Source organism: Enhydra lutris, unplaced genomic scaffold, assembly GCF_002288905.1.
Source record: "Enhydra lutris kenyoni isolate GAN:26980312 unplaced genomic scaffold, ASM228890v2 scaffoldscaffold93, whole genome shotgun sequence".
NCBI lineage: Eukaryota > Metazoa > Chordata > Mammalia > Carnivora > Mustelidae > Enhydra > Enhydra lutris.
Window position 1 is genome coordinate 2,460,084 of NW_019154177.1, and position 9,687 is coordinate 2,469,770.

The 9,687-nt window shown below is 44.9% G+C and overlaps 2 pseudogenes; one reads left to right on the forward strand and one right to left on the reverse strand.

The window, feature by feature from the left end:
- Positions 1-318: 318 nt before the first annotated feature.
- LOC111138605 lies at positions 319-1,211 on the reverse strand (annotated as a pseudogene).
- A 7,420-nt stretch (positions 1,212-8,631) lies between these two features.
- LOC111138534 lies at positions 8,632-9,034 on the forward strand (annotated as a pseudogene).
- Positions 9,035-9,687: the final 653 nt, after the last annotated feature.

The following is a 9,687-nucleotide window of genomic DNA, read 5'->3' on the forward strand; positions in this document are numbered from 1 at the left end:
AGCATTTTGAAGGAATTTGCCAAATTCTTCTCCTTCCCGGAGGAAGTTTGGTAGAGAAAGAGGCATCTTACAAGCAGGAACTCTGGAATTGGCTTACCCTTCCCGAGGGGAGCAGGATGGACAGAAGAAGGCTAAGTCACAGAGGTCATTATGATCTCCTTCCTGTGTCAGCTCAGGGCTACTGGTCACCAGCTTTGTTGTATAACATCATACTTTAATTTTTGAAGCTACGCTTCATATTTTTTACTCACAGCCATAAAATGTCTTATTTGAAACTTGCTATCTGAGGGATCAAGGAAATAGCCATTTTCTCAAGTCTTAATGAAAGTGCCAGCATTTAGCCAGATGTCCATCTCTGTGAATCAGCACAAACGGGCTAACAGTTGCATAACCGAGGGTTAAAATTTCTAGAATGAATAATATTAGGAACTTATTATTAAAGAAAGAGTTTAAATATAAAGAAATAATACAATCTGTCCAATAAAAGAAAAGAAAACAAAGCATCAGCAGGAGAACACTGTGAGCAGCTCTTATCTCAGGGGGTTTGTGGTAGAGAACCTTGGATTTCTGCAGGTGGCGGGCATGCTGGTAGTGCCTACGGAGAACTCATACCATGTAGACACTGGCCCAGACCATCCGACTCAGAAAGAGGATGTCGCGCAGGGCCATGAGAATGAGAAAAATCCACTTCACCGTCTGGCTTGCTGATAGGAAGTAACAGTAGCTGCCACTGTGACCAACCTGTGATCTGTTTAGGCTGTTGATGTTTTTGATGTAATAGAGTAAGTTCATGCTGCTGACCAAGGAATTGAGTATCCACAAGAAGAGGAAAAAGGGAAGGATACACCATGTGGATGCTGGCTTGAAGGTGGCACGCGCAGAGGCTCTGGGGTTGATGGTGATGACCTGGACCACAGTCAGGAAGCTGGTGGTGCTGATCAAGAGACCCTGGGCCACCCGCTCCAGGTACACAAAAAATTTACAGCCTACATCATCCGGGAAGTTTCTCAAACCAAAAGTGTCTATTGTTTTAGCGTTACCTTGGAAAAAAGGATTATGATATTTGTAAAAGCCAAGTGGATGAGAATTAGATGTGTAGATTTCTTTTTAGTGTCCCAAAAGAATATGTACATGTAATTCACAGCAACAAAGACATTTCCCAAAATGCCCGGTCCAATTACAAAGAGGAATATTGTTCCTTTAATAATCATTGGAAACATTTCTTACTTCACGGGCAGAAACTCTTTGGATCTATCAAACACCTCTTGAAGAAAGCAACAGTGATGATGATATGTGTCTGCAAAGAATAATGCACATCGGAGGGCTTCCCTGGTGTGTCAGGGACACTGAACCATGAGTCGGGATATATGCAAAGGAGAAGGTGTTGTCCAAAGATCTCTATTTCTGTCCTTCTGGGCACTCACTGTGGGTGCTTCTATGAGCCTGAAATACAGCTTTGGGGATGAGCAAACAACAATCTAAATTTGCAACTAAGAATTTTTTCTGTGCTCCATCCCAGCAAGACAACCCGCTTGTTCAAATCCTTATGTATTTCACAAACGTTTAATCTCAGCATGTGCGGAAATGAACCAAAATGTCCCCAACCTGATGTCACCCCGTGTTTTCTACTTCCTCGTGTGATGTTACCATCAGGCAACTCCACAAAAGTCTGGGTCTTCTTAACCTCCCCACCCCTTCTACCCCACAACAGAGACTTAATAACCCCTCTTGCTTCCACGTCGTTCACAGCACTGAGCCTGTCTCGTCTGTCACCGTGCCCCTTCTTTTGTTCAGCATGCAACACGTACCTCAGTTTGATTAGTATCACAATTTCCTCGCTTGTCTCCTGATTCCAGTTGTTGTTTTTCTGTGGGTTTTCTTTGAGGTGGGGGAGGGGAAGGGCAGAGGGAGCGAGAGAGAATCATAAGTAGGCTCCACACTCAGCATGGAGCCCGATTCGGGGCTGAATCTCAGGACCCTGAGATCACGATCTGAGCCAAAATCGAGAGTCGTGCACTCACCTACTGAGCCACCTGAGCGCCCCTACTGATTCCAATCTTTATATCTCTGATACATACACCTTAATATTTCCAGAGCTGTCTTTCAAAACCCCAAACGTTCTCTGTATGTTCATGTTAAAATTTCCAGTGAGTTTTCCTAGTTTTCAAGATCAAGTGAAGCTGCATACATCCCAACTTTTAAATGCTCCTCAGCCAGAGACTTCCAGAAACAGGCCTGTGGGCTGCCCAAACTCAGATCTATGACTTGTAGCAGCCTGGGCAGCCTGGGGGACCTTGGATTGCTGCCAGCGAGGGTGTTTATAGGAGGTCTGAGTCCCACTGAGGAATCGGAGGGGACACTAGGCAAAGCCTGGATGAGTTCAGGATGTTTGACATCTCCCAAAGGGTTAGCAAAGCTAATCATGAGGAGCTGGGAGCTGCCGGAAGACAAGGGCAGTTTATGAATGAGGGATCCCCAAATTTGGGGACATACAGTGAAGGGAGTTAGAGCATCCTTGGGAAGAAAAGAGTGTTCACTGAAATACAGGTTCACTATGCCATTTCCTAGCTGCTGACGAACCTGCAGAGAAATGATTCAGGTGAGTGGGTCCGTGTGACCGGTATCAATTCTCTGAACCTGGCTGACGCTACAAGTGATTTGATCCTTATCAGTCCAAGCCGACTGTCATGCTTCCGGGCCTGAGTAAGAATTCCTCTTTCACTACTAAGCCTTGAACCTCACTTCACAGGTAGACATTTCTAGAGAACCACTGACTATTTCCCCCCAACCAAAGAAACCAGGATTTCTAACCTCCAATTTGCATAGGTTCCATAAACTTGCAAAGCTTCCCACAACCTTCTCCCCGCACCGTGTCCTCCCCCATTTAAGGCCTGGCCTTAGATGCGTCCATGCCTGCAGGTGTCTGTCAGCATGAACCGTGAGAGCTCAGGCTCCTGTTCCGGTTTGGTACCGGGTGGCCTCAGGACTTGAGGAACGTAGGTTATGGCCATCAGCCTCCTCTTCCTCCCCCAACAAATGGAAAGACTAATGCCTTTCTTTCGGACTGAATAATAGGAACAGTGTCAGAGGGGGGAGGGATGATACTCTCCCAGATTACTTTTTGCAAATGGTCAGGTAAACTATTTAAAAGACACGCTTTACACTGCGCCCATACTTAACGCCCATTCCAGATAGAACCCCTACCAGCTGGGCCAAGTCTGTGCGTCCCTCTCAGCCTGTTTTCTCCACAAAGAAATGAGAAGAGTGCTTCCTGCTAGGGAAGACGATGGTAAAGGGAAAGTGGGCAGCCTCTGGGTACTCACAAGCTGGCGATGCAAAAGTAGGGATTTGCCAACAGCCCCTGTCACTTAAATCCTCATGGCTACTAACAGTGCCCCATCCAGCTGGCATGTGGTGGGGGAAGTTGGCTTACATGGATGGTGTTAATATTAGGATCCGGAGGCTTAAGGACAGATGCAGGAGAAACCTTCCAATTACACACGTGCACTTGGGGGATTTGGAACACGCTGGGGAAGACAAAGCTGGCTCGTTTGCAAAACACAGGAATGCACCAAATGAGGGCTACAGATTTTATCACTGTGAGTGATGCTGACAGAGGCATGATGCAGGGGCCACAGAGGCTGAAGAGGCAGAGCTGCTCCTGGGAACCAGAAACACTCTGACCCTTCTCGATTTCCGGATTATGAATGTGGGTCCTTTCTCTGAGAGGCCACCCCAGAGCTCTCCCATGGGACCACATCCTGAACTCAGGACACAGTGCTCCCCCATGTCTGGAGGCACATTTGGGGCACTAGTCCCCATCATCTCTCTGCCCCGGGGACATAACTTTGCAAGATCAGGAGGCCAGAGGCTCAGGCTCACAGACCCGCTATCGAACTGCCTTCTTCAGTCAAAGAGAGAAGCAAGTTCCTGCATCTGAGGGAAAGTTCCTCTGGCACAGAGAGTGAGACTAAGATAGGTCAGGTGTGCTCACCTGCTCCCTGCCGGGCAGCCCAGCCCTTTGTCGCTCCTTCTGGCAGGTGAACCCCACACCTCAAGCCATATTTGTATCCTCTGGATGTGATGAGCTCTTGGCTAACAGGCACTGAAAACAAGACTTCACTTTGCAAAGTTGTCAGCCCGTCAGGGAGGAGAAAACCCTCGGCAGGATATCTCAGTCCCTGAAGTACAGCTTTCCCTGTCCCTCCACAATTCCAGCTAGTGTTTGGCTCAGAAGTGTTGTCAGTCTTAATTAGGTTTAATTATATTCCTAGGATGGATGTGCGGTGGGGAAATGAGCGATTAGCGAGGCTTCCGGATCCAGGCTTTCCCGTTTTTCTGATCCTCCTCACTTTCCCTAAGTCCCAAGGCTGTGAATCCGAATGGGGACCTGCTCCCAGACACATGGAAGTCACTTTCCTTTCTTTCTCGAGGTTTTCTTTATGTGCGGGGATATAGCAAAGGGGATGGCTGGAGATTCTGTTTTCTGAGCACATCACAAGCGTGGATCCGGAGAAGAGAAGAACAACCACGATCCTCCTGGGCACGTGGGGTTTTGGTGGGAAATGGTTTTCCTCCTACCCTCTAGTTCCAAGCTGGGAACTCTGTGATTCAAGACAGACAGACAAGGGAATATCAGGCAAGCATTTATTATCCCTTATTCCTCATGTACACATAGACGATTCCCAGAGAAAACTGAGCCATTCTCTGAGGTGGCTTGGAACTTGGGCTACACACCATTGTACTGGAGCAAGGGTACTGGGGGTGTTGGCCTTTTAGGAGAAGGTAGATGATTTTTAAGAAAGACAAATGGGCCTTAGATGCAGAATTGGGAGGTATGATAGTTTGTGATCAAGTTTGCCTGGGTATGGTGTCCATTTCCTCTCTCCTCTCCTGTGACGAGAGCCAGTCTTCCCTGGTTGATGAAACTCCCAGGGAGATAATTTATGACAATTGAGCTCCTTTAGAAGAATCTGTCTTTAAGCCGATTGGGGAGGGAGGTTTGAGGACACCACTCCTTGCTTTCCTATTTTCCAAGTGCCCACAGCTCAACAGACTTAATATACCAAAGCGGCATATTTTGGGGTGGCGTATTCTGCTGACTTCAGGGCTTAGAGATCTTTCCTGCAAGCAGTTGGTTTTTCTCTCTGTTTTTGTGTTTTTAAAAGATTTTATCTTTGATTTGAGAGAGAGGGAGCACAAGCCTGGGTAGGGGCAGAGAGAGAGGCAGAGGGAGAAGCAGGCTCCCCGCTGAGCAGGGAGCCCAGACAGGGATCATGACCCCAGCAGAAGGCAGAAGCCTAACAGACTCAGACACCCAGGGGCCTGCAAGGGATTGTTTTATTCCTTGTCTATTAAAGGCAAATGGAACTGGAAAACTGGAAGGACTCCTCTTTTTGTTGTCACAGATCAGAAGCTTTGCCCTACAAAACTTCATTAACCCCAACTTCTATTATCTAGACTAACTTTCTACCCCAAGAATGAACTTTCCCATCCCTGATGCAAAGGACTCGAAATAAAAATGAGCAAAGGGTTGAGCTTAGAGGTGAGATTAGAATTCTTTTTCATGAAATCATAGCAGCAATGTGTGAGTCTGAAAAGGCAAGATTTCCCCTCGTGTTCTGGGGGAGGTATCCTTATTACTGTCAAAAATTCTTTACTTGAGCAAAAATTAATCAGCCTCCTCAAACTTCTCCTAGACTGCTATGTGCGCTCTCTTGCAAGATCTAGTTTTAGCAAGAACCCTGCCAAGTCAGCCTGACCCAAATCCCCACCTCCAATCTGTTCAGGTTCCTGGTCCCCTGTCACCTCCCAGGTGATATCCAAGCACCCTGGCCTGTCCTCAGTAAGAATCCTGATGGGTCAAGTAAAGACAGAAATCCTAACCCGTGATGTTTTCTGGTAGTAATTTTTAATTCTGCTCTGAGCCCCCTTGTGCCACTTGGCTCTAAGTCTCCACTTGCCCCTGCTGTGACCTGAATTGAGCCCAGTGTCTCCCTCCATCACTGTAAAATCCCATTCCAGCGTTTCCCTCTGCTCTCCACAGTGGTCCTGAATGAAGTCTGCCTTACCGCCTTGAACAAGCGCCACTGAATATTGCCTTCTTTAGCATTACCTACAACTGTACTGGCAACCTGCTAAAAGTACTTGTATAAGGCATGAAAAAAATCCCTTTGAGGTGAGTACTGTTTTCATCCCCACTTTTGAATGAGGACCTGCATGCACAGAGGATAGGCCTGAGTTTTCCAATGAGACTTCTAAAGGCAAAAGATAAAATCAGTAGAGTTCCCTGGTGCAAAAGAGAGATGTCTCACACTCCCTTTCCTTGGAGTGTTTTCTTTAAAAACAAACAAACAAAAAATTTGAAAATTTTTTCTCAGCCCCTTTGAGATGTAACTAATTTTTTTTTAATATAAATAAGGTTCTTACCCATTTTGCAACCCAAGAGTTTTTTTTTTTCAGGGAACTCTGAGCCACTTTTTGCTACATAATTCTGAAAGTAGATGGGGTCCCTGACTCCCAGTTTCTATGGGAGATTAGGAACCCCACTTCCAGGAGGACCTGATTCCCAAATGATAAAGCTAAGTCCTATCATGAAGATCAAGAAACTTCTTATCTTTGGATAAAGCCAATTCATTTACACGGTGTCACCCAAACCAGATTAATGTAGGATGCACTCACTGTGTGTGACAAATGGTGCTGTGAGGACTTCTGACTTAGGGCAAACTATCATTATCCTGAGAACATGTATGTAATGTGTTGTATCTGCTTGGCTGTATCAAAAAAATTAGCTTTTTTTCCCCCTGTTCTTGCAATCTCTTTAGTAGTTTGGCTATGATGCACATCACATTAAAGTTGAATATTTTTAGATAATAAGTGTTTTCCTTCCCTTTTACTTTTATAGTTAAGTCTCGTAGATTGGCAGGAGATTTTGTTTCTAATTCTTTTTCTCCAATGCTCATAAGTAGTAAGTAAATGGTTGAATGGAGCATGAACCCAGAGACTCTGACACAAGAGCATATGCTCCTCACTCCCAACCAGGGCTCCCTTCCCCTGTTTGATATGTGTTCTTCTGGTCAGTCTCTCTTTCAGTGTGTTCCCCCTCAGCACCACTCCCATGTCCCCTAGGCTCTGCCCATACCTCTCTGCATCTAGATGTGTGTCCCTCCACCTCTCCTTCCACTGGGAGTCATGCCATTTGTCGCAGGTCTGGGGTTTCACATATATTCCACGGGTTCCCGGTGAAGTGGAGGGAAAGTATTTCCTATACCCTTCAAATTCTTCCAGGTCATGATCTCAGGGTCCTGGGATGGAGCCCCCTGCTCAGTGGGGAGTCTGCTTCTCCCTCTCCCTCTGCCCCTTCCCCTTCGGATAAGCTTACTAGTCTATACACACACTCTGGAATATTAATCCAAATTGCACTGCAACTTAAGAATGATTTGAGGAAGATATGTGCACCCCTATGTTTATTGTAGCCATATTTACAAAAACCAGGATATGGAAGCAACCTAAGTGAAGGATGGATAAAGAAGGTGAATGGTATGTGTAAATATTACTGATCCATAAAAAAGAATGAAATCTTGGCATTTGTGACAACATGGATGGTCTTCTAGAGGGTATTATGCTAGGTGATATATATCAGACAGAGAAAGACAAATACCATGTGAGTTCACGTATAAGTAGAACCTAAAAGACAAAACAAATGATCAAACACACAAAAACCAGAAACAGGTCCAGAAATACAGAGAAGAAACTACTGGATGCCAGAGGGGAGCTGGATGGGAAGTTAGGCAAAACGTGTCAAGGGGAGTGGGAGATACAGGCTTCCAGGTATAAAATGAGTAAGTCATGGAAATAAAAGGCAAAGCATAGGAAATACACTTGATGGTGTTATAACAGTGTTTTACAGAGACAGATGGTAGACACTCATGGTGAGCCCAGGATATGATATGGCGTTGTCAAATTACTATGTTTACACCTGAAACTAATGTAACAGCCAACTACACTTCATTTTTTTAAAATTTCATTTTATTTACATTCAGTTAATGAAGGTATAGTATATTATTCCTTTCTGAGGTAGAGTTCAGTGATTCACCCATTGACATATACTTCAATTTTTAAAAAGTAGAATTTGGAGAGAATTGACATTTTAAACATAATGAGTTTTTCTTTCCATGAACATGGGATTCTTATACATTTATTTAGCTTTAATGTATACCAATGTTTTATAGTTTTCAATGGAGAAAGCATAAGTGACTTGTTTATTTTTTTCTTATAGATTTGATTTTTAAGTTTTTAGTAAAATTTTCCATTATTTATTGTGAATATGTAGAAGGCAATTAGTTTTAAATTGACCTTCCATCTACTGAACTTGCTAGTTTTATTTCTTTTTCACTCTTTCAAGTTTTCTGCACACACAATGTTATTAATGATGACTAAAAAAATATTTTATTTCATTCCATTTTCTTTTCTTTCTTTCCTTTTTTACTTTCTCATAATGGCTAGAATCTCCAGAAAAATGCTGAGTAGAAATGATGATGATAAACGTCTGTCTCATTTCTAACCTCAGAGATAAGCATTTAAAAATTTCCGCATTGGGAGCTGCGCAGGGAGGTGGAAGAAGTTTCTGGGATGCAATGGGCGGCGGGCGCTGTCGTGGGAGGAGTGCTGGCGGTGGCGGTCGTGCCCGCCGTGCTGGGCGCCGCGGGCTTCCCCCGGGCCGGAATCGCCGCTTCCTCGCTAGCGGCCAAGATGATGTCCGCTGCCGCCGTCGCCAACGGGGGTGGGGTGGCCGCCGGCAGCCTGGTGGCGACGCTGCCGTCCGTGGGGGCACTGGACTCTCCACGTCATCCAACTCCTCCTGGGCTCTGTGGGGTCAGCTTTTGGAGCCTGGCTTGCAGGTTCAAAAAAGGGACCTCCTTCCTCTCCCCCAGCAGAAGAAGAGAAAGAGGCTGAAGAGAAAGAGCCAAAAGAAAATGAATCCCAAGTTGAACTTCCCAAACCCCCCATCGGGTCAGAGAAGCAGGAGAAATAAAGATCATCTGCAGACACACACACACACACACACACACACACACACACACATTCTGCATTGAATATGATGTTAACAGTGATTTTCCTGTAGTTAATCTCTATCATATGAAGAAACTTATCTTCTATTATAATTTTCCTGGGAAATTTTATTTATATATTTTTAAAAGATTTTATTTATTTATTTGACACAGAGAGAGGGATCACAAGGCGGAGAAGCAGGCAGAGAGAGAGGGGGAAGCAGGCTCCCCACTGAGCAGAGAGCCCAATGCGATGCGGGACTCCATCCCAGGGCCCTGAGATCATTACCTGAGCCCCTGAGATCGTGACCTGAGCCAAAAGCAGAGGCTTAACCCACTGAGGCACCCAGGTGCCCCTTTATTTATATTTTTAATGACTAGGTGTTGGTTTTTGTCGAGTGTGTTTAGGGCTCTATTAAAATGAATGTATGTACTTTCTCCTTTCGTTGTCTCTATGAGATTCCTTATATTCCTTGATTTATTGAATAGTAAGCCCTTCTGGCATTTCTGGAATAAATGTTATCCTTTTTATATATTGTTGTGCTCCATTTGCTAATATTTTCTTTATAATTGTTGCATCTACATTCATGAGCAATGTTAGCCTGTGATTTTCTTATCTTGCAATGTTCTTTTTCCG